Genomic DNA, 9,404 nt, shown 5'->3' on the forward strand with positions numbered 1-9,404 from the left:
GGGTTCTATATCACCGAGCCGCGCGGCCCTAAGTGGGCGGCGGCCCCCGAGTTAAGATCTGGTATCCCCACGCAGCTCACCTCCTGGAAAGAGAAGGGCTTGCTGTGGGGTAGTTCGGAGGAGCTGACGGGACTCCAAGCCTATATCCAGAAGCTGGTAAAGAAGCTCAGGCTGGTTAACGTGGTCCAAGTCATGCTCGTCCACCGGATTCTCCCATGCCAAGAGCGGGCATTCAATCTGTGGGAGTTCAATCCGGAACAGCACCAGGCGCTGAGCGGGCTCTTCGACACGACGTACGAAGGCGCCTGGAGGGTGCTATTTAAGGGCGCCGAAGCCCCCGCATCCGCGACTGAAGATCGCAGATTTCGCTCGCAGCGCCAAGCCGACGAGGTAAGTGATTCTACCTCTTTACGGGACACTTGCTTTTCATAGTTTGACTCTATGCGGGTTTTAATTTCCCCTTTCCTTTGACAGGACTGGATGAGGAAGGCGGAGCAGATTATCTGCCTGGCTCCCATGCCATAAAACCCAGTAGACGCCCGTCTAGCGAGGCTGCTGGTTTCGGCACCGCACGTGGTGCCGAAGAAGAAGGCCAAGAAGGAGGCCACGGGTGTTCGAAAGAGTTCCCGTTTTCAGGTGTCCGACGACTTCGGGGCGGACTCCTCCCCCGTAAACGAGGAGGAGAAAGAGGACTCTCTCCCAGAGGAGGGAGAGAGGAAGAGGAAGGCTTCCCCAACAGGGGAGTCCGAAGGGTGCAAGGACAGCTCCGCCAACATCAACGTTGGCGAGGAAGAATGGCCTTCAAGGGCCAAGCCTCCAGCGAGATCGTAAGTACCGGATTCCTGAGTGATTTATAATTTCTTTTTCTGTGTCACATAGTGTCATTCTGATGTCGCATGCTGCCTATAGTCCGGCCAATGATGATCTCCCCGCTTCATCGAGCGGGTCGTTGGCTCCGTCGGATGTAGATTCCATCCCGACTGCCTCCACCCCTCGCGACACCGAGGACGCCGAGGTGGGATCCCAAGAAGGGACCCATCAAGGGGAGGCTCCCGAGGCGCCACAAGGCGTCCTCCTGGACTTTGTGTCGGACTCCACATCGGAACCCGCAGTGGTTCCGGAGTCCGGTCGGCGGCCCCTTCGCACGAAGGGCAAGACCGTGATGCCGGCGGCTTCCGTCCAACCGGAGGCGCCGGACGATTTGTTGGAGGCGCTCCAGAGCGCTTCCATCGAGGAAGAACACCGCACTATTATGAGTGCGGTGATTCAGAAGGTACAGCTCGCCAAGAGCGGGCTGACCGAAGCCTGCAGTAGCCTTCTATCAGGCTTTGAGGTAAGAAGTTAAAAATATGCAATGTAATACCGCATAGACAGTAGCCCCTGATGCTTGGTTCGGTGTTCGGAAAGAAAAGCCGGACTAAGGATCTGAAAAAAAAGAAGATATACGCAGGGTTGCTTAAAAAAATTATGTCAATATGGGTTGCAGGCTGCGCTGCTGACCTCTGCCACACTGACTGCGGAGGTTGGTGCTTTGAAGCAGGAGCTCGAGCGGTCCGAGAAAGAGCTCGGCCACGCCAAGAAGCAGCTCCAGGACAAAGAAGGTGAGTAACACCACTTTGAACTTGTACCTTACAGAAAATGATTTAGGTTGCAACAAAAAATAACAAGGATAACATGGGTACTGCAGGGGCCACGAACGAGGTGGCGACCCTGAAGGAGGCCGTGTCTGCGGCCGAACGCAATGCGGCCGCGGAACAGGCAGAGCGAGAAAAGCAGGAGGCGCGGGTGGCGGTGGTTCAGCAAGAGCTCCAGGCTCTCATGGGAAAGCATGAGAGTTTGGAGCGTGACTCAAAGACTCGAGAGTCCGAGCTTGCCTCGGCTCTCGAAAGTGCCAAGACTGCCAAGGCCGATGCCCATAAGTCCCTTCAGGAGATTGAGTTGGTGAGGAAGATAACGGCGGGTAAGGCATTTTTCATGCAAAGCAAGCATGTGAATGTAAATTACGTGTTACTTACCCGAATTTGGAGCTCTCCAGGGGCGTTTGCAGATCTGCCTCGCAGCGTGTCTGATGCCGCCGCATTCTACTGAGCCAAGGAGGGGAGCTCAATGGAGAAGGTCTTCTGGTCTCAGTATGCTGAGGCCGGCCATCCGGTGCCCCCTAGCGAAGCAGCTGGTCGGGCTCCACAAGGCGGCCGAGCAGGCCATGAAGGGCCTCATAGTCCGGCTGTGGCCTGGAGAGGCCATGCCTGGGAGCTACTTCGGCCTCGTGCGACGGTTGGTGGATGCGTGCCCCTGGGTGGAGGTTATCAAGCGCTCCGCCTGTATTGAAGGTGCTCGTCGGGCCCTTGCCCGCGCAAAGGTGCATTGGGGCAAGCTGGATGCGGAGAAGCTAATCATTGACGCGCCACCAGCGGGCAAGGAATATCGTACGCCCGAAATGTACTATAAGACTGTCCTGAAGGGTGCCCGCAAGATTGCGGATGAGTGCCCCAGGGATGTAATTATTGAGTAAATTCGCAATGTGTTATCTTGTGCGCTGAAAACTTTGTTCATATGCGCTAAGCAACGCTTGTTAATTTAAAATATTACCTTCTGTGCGGCCGTTTATTAAATCTGAGAGATGGCAAGTCGTCGGCTTCAGCCCCCATGCCACGAGTGCTGGGGTGTTCGGGATAAACTTGAGCACTCTTGTTCCCATTTTTGGGTCCATCTAGGGAGGCGCTCAACACAACGAACAAGGCAACCGGACTTATAGTGCTTGAACACTCTCACTTAGCCATAGAATTCTATAATTTTAAATTTCAGCGAAGCCCCTAGTATTCGGAAGACCGAATTAGGGGCGCTATCCACGCCTTCGTCGGACATTATTCAGAACTTCGCTCGAAGCGGCGTAGGTCTTTAAGGACCCGAAAGGACCTCTCGAACAGCGACCAGTCTCTCGCCTTATCATGATAGTCAGTTTTAGCTTTCTCCACTGAGGCGTTAACCCGGCTCAACCGGGGCGCAATCGCAGTGGTTCTTCTAGTGCTACCTTAACCGATAGAACATAACGTAAGGTGCCAAACATGGGAGCCGGGCAAACCCAACTATTGACCCAAGGCATGATTCGGAGCCGATTCATATAATGCTATAAGTTCGGGGTGCCGCACTTGTGAAAGTGTTCGGACTTTATCACACCATAATGCGGGGAACATAAGCCCCTGGTGTATTTGGCCGTACCAAAATGTACGGATGCAACATGTCATAAATGAACATATATATAAGGTAATGCAATTATGGGCAAAAAGTGCTGCATTTTATTCGAGAAGATCTGCTATGAGTGCGGAATGATACAAATAGTGCGGAAAGTAAGGGATTGGACGAATTAAAGGCGTCTCCCTCCAGGGGTAGGCCGCGGAATGGTGTATTTAACAAATTTAATGCTTGTAATGGAGACCACCTGAGTGTTCGTCGCGGCCGTTGTCCCTCCCTGGCTGTTGCATCATGAGTTCGGCAGGTTCGCCGCCGGACAGAGTTCTGTATAAAGAAGGGAAAAATAAAAGATAAAAAGAGCGACACACTTGGGAGACCCTGGTGTGGTCGAACCGCACTCTGGGTCTGTTGTGGTTGTGCCTCTCCCCCTATGCCCACGGTATCTCCAGGGCGTAATTATGTACGCGAAGAGTTTGTCTTACGATTGTGCGAGGGCTGGGGTTGAGGCCGCATTGCTACGCGTGCTCGGAATGTGCCAGGTGGTCTTGGTTGATGTTGCTCCGGGCGCATTTGGCCGTGTCCGGTCGTTTAACGGCCGGACTCGAAAATTTCCTTAAAAGGCTGTTCTGTACTTCTGCCGCGAGAGCCGCTGTATGTTCCTCCGTTCGGAGGGAGCGTTTCGTGTTTCCATTGACCGTTATGAATCCACGAGGTCCTGGCATCTTGAGCTTAAGGTATGCATAATGCGGCACCGCGTTGAATTTTGCGAACGCGGTTCATTCAAGCAGAGCGTGATAGCCACTGCGGAACGGGACTATGTCGAAGATTAACTCCTCGCTTCGGAAATTATCCGGGGATCCGAAGACCACTTCCAGTGTAACTGAGCCTGTACAACTGGCCTCGACACCTGGTATGACGCCTTTGAAGGTTGTCTTTTTAGGTTTAATCCTTGAAGGGTCTATGCCCATCTTGCGCACTGTATCCTGATAAAGCAAGTTCAGGCTACTGCCGCCGTCCATTAGGACTCTTGTGAGGTGAAATCCATCGACGATTGGGTCTAAAACCAATGCGGCGAATCCGCCATGGCGGATACTGGTCGGATGGTCTCTTCGATCGAAAGTGATCGGGCAAGAGGACCATGGGTTGAATTTTGGGGCGACTGGCTCCATCGCGTATACGTCCCTTAGTGCACGCTTCCGCTCCCTCTTGGGTATATGCGTTGCGTATATCATGTTTACCGTCCGAATTTGAGGGGGGAATCCCTTTTGTCCTCTGTTGTTCGGCGGCCGGGTCTCTTCCTCATCATCGCTGTGTAGCCCCTTGTCATTGTTTTCGGCGATTAATTTGCCTGCCTGCTTGAATACCCAACAATCTCTGTTGGTGTGGTTAGCTGGCTTTTCGGGGGTTCCATGTATTTGACAGGAGCGGTCGAGTATTCGGTCCAAATTGGATGGGCTCGGAGTGGTTCTTTTGAATGGCTTCTTCCGTTGACCGGGCTTGGAGCCTCGGAATCCGGCGTTGACTGCCGTATCCTCATTACTGTCGCCGTTAATGTGGCGTTTGTTTTTGTTTCGACGTAACCTGCCATTGCGGTCCTTGGTATCCGGACTGTCAGCGTTTTTGCTGAGGTTGTTGCTGCGAGCTAGCCAGCTATCCTCTCCCGCACAGAAGCGGGTCATGAGTGATGTGAGGGCTGCCATGGATTTCGGCTTTTCCTGTCCTAGGTGCCGGGCCAGCCACTCGTCGCGGATGTTATGTTTGAAGGCCGCGAGGGCCTCTGCATCCGGACAGTCGACAATTTGATTTTTCTTTGTTAAGAACCGTGTCCAGAATTGCCTGGCCGATTCGTCTGGCTGCTGGATTATGTGGCTTAGGTCATCTGCATCCGGTGGTCGCACATACGTGCCCTGGAAGTTGTCGAGGAATGCGGCTTCCAGGTCTTCCCAGCATCCAATTGACTCTGCGGGCAGGCTGTTAAGCCAATGCCGAGCTGGTCCTTTAAGCTTGAGCGGGAGATATTTGATGGCGTGAAGATCGTCGCCGCGGGCCATATGTATATGAAGGAGATAATCCTCAATCCAAACTGCGGGGTCTGTTGTGCCATCGTAGGATTCGATATTAACGGGTTTAAACCCTTCAGGGATTTGATGATCCATTACTTCATCAGTGAAGCATAGTGGGTGTGCGGTGCCTCTGTATTGGGCAATATCGCGACGTAGCTCGAGAGAGCTTTGTCTGCTGTGTTCGGCCCGGCCGGAGTAGTTGTATCCGGCGCGACGGTATTCGTCGTGGGTCTTAGGGCACCCACGTGATCCATAGATAGATCTGGATTGTCTTGCCTTGTCCTCCAATATATCCCGCAAGTCCGGCGCGTTCCCCCGTGGCTTCATGCTTTTTGAGCGATGCCGGGGTACGGTTTTGGTGGAGGGCTTGCATGCCTCTCTGTCGCGGCCACGAGGTGGTCGGTCTGCCGTATTGTGCGCTGGTGATGCAGGTTTGTACGCTTCCTCCTCTAGTCGGGGGAGCAACTTGCGTTTTGGGTAACTTTTGGAGGGGCGTTCGAGTTCATACTCTTCGGCCGCGAGGACCTCGGTCCATCTGTCGGCCAGTAGGTCTTGATCAGCTTGAAGCTGTTGCTGCTTTTTCTTTAGGTTGTTTGCCGTGGCCATTAGCCTGCGTCTGAAACGCTCTTGTTCGACAGGATCCTCAGGCACGACGAATTCGTCGTCGTCGAGGCTTGCCTCGTCTCCGGAGGGAGGTAAGTAATTATCATCCTCGACCTCTTCGTCTGCCGCCCTCTCGTGAGGGCTTGCTTCTGCCTCCTCCTGCGCTGGATCGTGCTGGAGGGGGTTGTCTTCGGCACTTTCTGGGGTGTTATTATCTCCTGTGCCGGAATCTCTATTCTTGCTGTGGCGGGATTTAGAGCGGCGCCGCTGATGCCGGCGCTTGGGCTGTTTCTTTAAGGAATCGGCCTCCGTTGCTTCTTCGCCGTCCCCATCTTTTGGGGTGTCCACCATATATATGTCATATGACGAGGTGGTCTTCCAGTGTCCTGTAGGCACTGGTTCTTGATAGTCTCCGGCATCGTCGTCCATACCGTTGATGTCTTCGGAGTCGTAGTCGAGTACGTCGGTTAGATCGTCGTTGGTGGCTACGAAGTGGGTGGTGGGTGGGCCCTGTATTTCTTCGTCGTCCGCATCCCAACCATCCTGGCCGTAGTTCGGCCAGGGCTCTCCGGATAGCGAGAGATGCTTCAGCGAATTTAAGATATCGCCGAAGGGTGAGTGCTGAAAGATGTCCGCAGCGGTGAATTCCATGATCGGCGCCCGGTCGGATTCGACCGGCAGGGGCGCAGGAGGTTCGGAGTCCGGCAGAGAGTCCGGCACCTCGGAGTCATGAGCTTTATGCGGGACAAGGTAAGTGTTCGGCTCCTTCACCATAGAAGTTGCAGCTCCCGAGGCGGTGTCCAGCCATCCGTCCTCGATCTGAGTGATCGGCTCCGGACTATGGGTCGGAGCGGATTCATGTGCGGCCTCCAAGGTGCTGTCCGGCGGCAGAGTTAGGTCGTGCCCATCGTGACAGCGCGGCACGCTCGGCTGTGGCTCAGATCCATCGAAGATCAAGTCCCCGCGGATATCGGCCGTGAAGTTTAGGCTTCCAAACCTGACCTGACGGCCAGGGGCGTAGCTTTCGATCTGCTCTAGATGGCCAAGTGAGTTGGCCCGCAGTGCGAAGCCGCCGAATACGAAGATCTGCCCGGGGAGAAAAGTCTCATCCAGGACTGCGTCGTTGTCGATTGAAGAGGCCATCAAGCCTATCGGTGACGACACAGAGGAACGCTCAATGAAAGCACCAATGTCGGTGTCAAAACCGGCGGATCTTGGGTAGGGGGTCCCGAACTGTGCGTCTAGGCGGATGGTAACAGGAGACAAGGGACACGATGTTTTACCCAGGTTCGGGCCCTCTTGATGGAGGTAAAACCCTATGTCCTGCTTGATTGATATTGATATTGTGGATGTTTACAAGAGTGGATCTACCATGAGATCAAGGAGGCTAAACCCTAGAAGCTAGCCTATGGTATGATTGTAATGGTTGTTGTTGTATGGACTAGAGCCATCCGGTTTATATAGACACCGGAGAGGGCTAGGGTTACATAGAGTCGGTTACAATGGTAGGAGATCTACGTATCCGTATCGCCAAGCTTGCCTTCCACGCCAAGGAAAGTCCCATCCAGACACGGGACGAAGTCTTCAATCTTGTATCTTCATAGTCTTGGAGTCCGGTCGATGATGATAGTCCGGCCGATGATAGTTCGGCTGATGATGGTAGTCCGGCTATCCGGACACCCCCTAATCCAGGACTCCCTCACTCCTCCTCCTCAACTTAGTGCGCCGGGCCACCGACCGGCGGCTAAGGAGCGGCGGCTTTTGTGGCGAGGTCGAGGTGCTTCTCAGCAAAGGCATCCAAGGCTTCCAGCCGGTTGAGGAAGGCCAACATCATAGCGTCCTCACTGGCCTTGTAGATACCTATGTACACGATTTGCTCATACACGTGGATGTGTAGGTCGACGAATTCTTGCAGGGCGTGGCGCCTCGCGGTGAGCGCGACCTCCAGGTGGACATTCTTCGTGGCGTCGGCAGGCAGTCATAGGGCCACCAGTGCTTGAAAGAGGTTCCGGCCATGGAGGCCGATTATGGTGGCAGGCAATGAGGATCCCGGGCGCGCGGGCTGGAGGAGTACGGCAATGTCGTCCACGAGCTTCTTGAGGACGGTGAACTTGTTGCTGGTGGGAACGATCATCTAGTCCAACTGAGAGTCATAGTTGGCGTCGACGGCGGCCATCCACCAGCCGGTCTCCAACACCGACTGGAGACGATCCTTGGCGCCATGCCACAGGCCGGCGTCGTGGACCATCTGGCGCAGCCGCTGGCCGCTCACGCGCATCGCCGCCATGGGGTCTGGAGTGAGCTCTTTTGTGCTTAGTGTAGGTGCTTAGGCAAATGCTTAGGTGCGTACGATGTGGTAGATGCATTGGAATGGAGGGGCGCCTTTATATGAGGGCAATGAGGGCAAACTGCGTTGCATTCACATCGTGCAGCCTCTTTTCCCGGACCTCCTCCCATTACTTCCCTCATGCATTAATTGAAGGAGGATGCATTGGCCGTTCAACATATCGGGAACCGCTACTCCCTCCCTCGTCTACATTAAAGCCGTATCAGGAACTGCGCCGCCCGCTGTCAAATCGAATACTCCCTCTGTCTAGGTGAGTATTAAGTCATCTTACGAAAACCAAATAGTAAACACATAGGCGTGGTGCATTAACTCTCACGTTGTTTCTTATTTTTTGACATAAATAGAGGAATCAACCAAGAAGAGATGTGGGGCTTGTATGCTTTTAATGACTTGAGACTATCAAACATGACATGCAGTGGTCAGTTCTTTGCACAAGAACAAATACAACCCACGTCAGCACATATGCATCTTATAGCATCACATCCAATGGCTATAAAAGATGAATGAGACCAAATTATATCTCATCTAGATGAGTTCTAGCAAAACTGTATTAATAATACTTAGTACTCCTGCGCCATGTATCATATATTAGTATCATGTAGTACTTTATTTATTGCTATGTATGACACATAGTTCACGAGCGCTCTCTATATGTACTCCCTCCATCTTAGTTTACAAGTCTTACGCGTATACCTAGGTTGCCAATTTGATCACCCTAATATAAACTATATAACACAAAAATTATATCTTTTGAAAATAGAACATCTGAAGTTTATATTGGTATATTTTTTGTAATATATTACTTGTATTAGGTTGATTAAATTGACGACCTAGGGGTACGCGCACGCCTTGTAAACTGAGAGGGAGGGAGTACCACCTTTTTTTTAATTTCAAGTTTTGCTCCATGGTGCAATCCATCGATACTACTACTGTACAAAAGTGGAGTATATACATTTTTTAAAAGGCTAGAGGGCGGGGCAGTCTAGCTCGGTCAGTTTCACGAGAGGCGAGGGCCTTTGTGATTTGACGGCTCATTACTGCTGTCAAATCGAATAGTACTGTGCCGCCCGCTGCATGCCCGACGCCTCCATTAAACCCCTCCGTTAAACCCGCATGCAAACCAAGAATCCTACTCCGGCCACACGTCCGTTCATGAGCGGGCCGGAATTAAATGCAACACCAGCCGAGCTCCTCCCGTC

Source organism: Triticum aestivum, chromosome 4B (assembly GCF_018294505.1).
Source record: "Triticum aestivum cultivar Chinese Spring chromosome 4B, IWGSC CS RefSeq v2.1, whole genome shotgun sequence".
Classification (NCBI taxonomy): Eukaryota; Viridiplantae; Streptophyta; class Magnoliopsida; order Poales; family Poaceae; genus Triticum; species Triticum aestivum.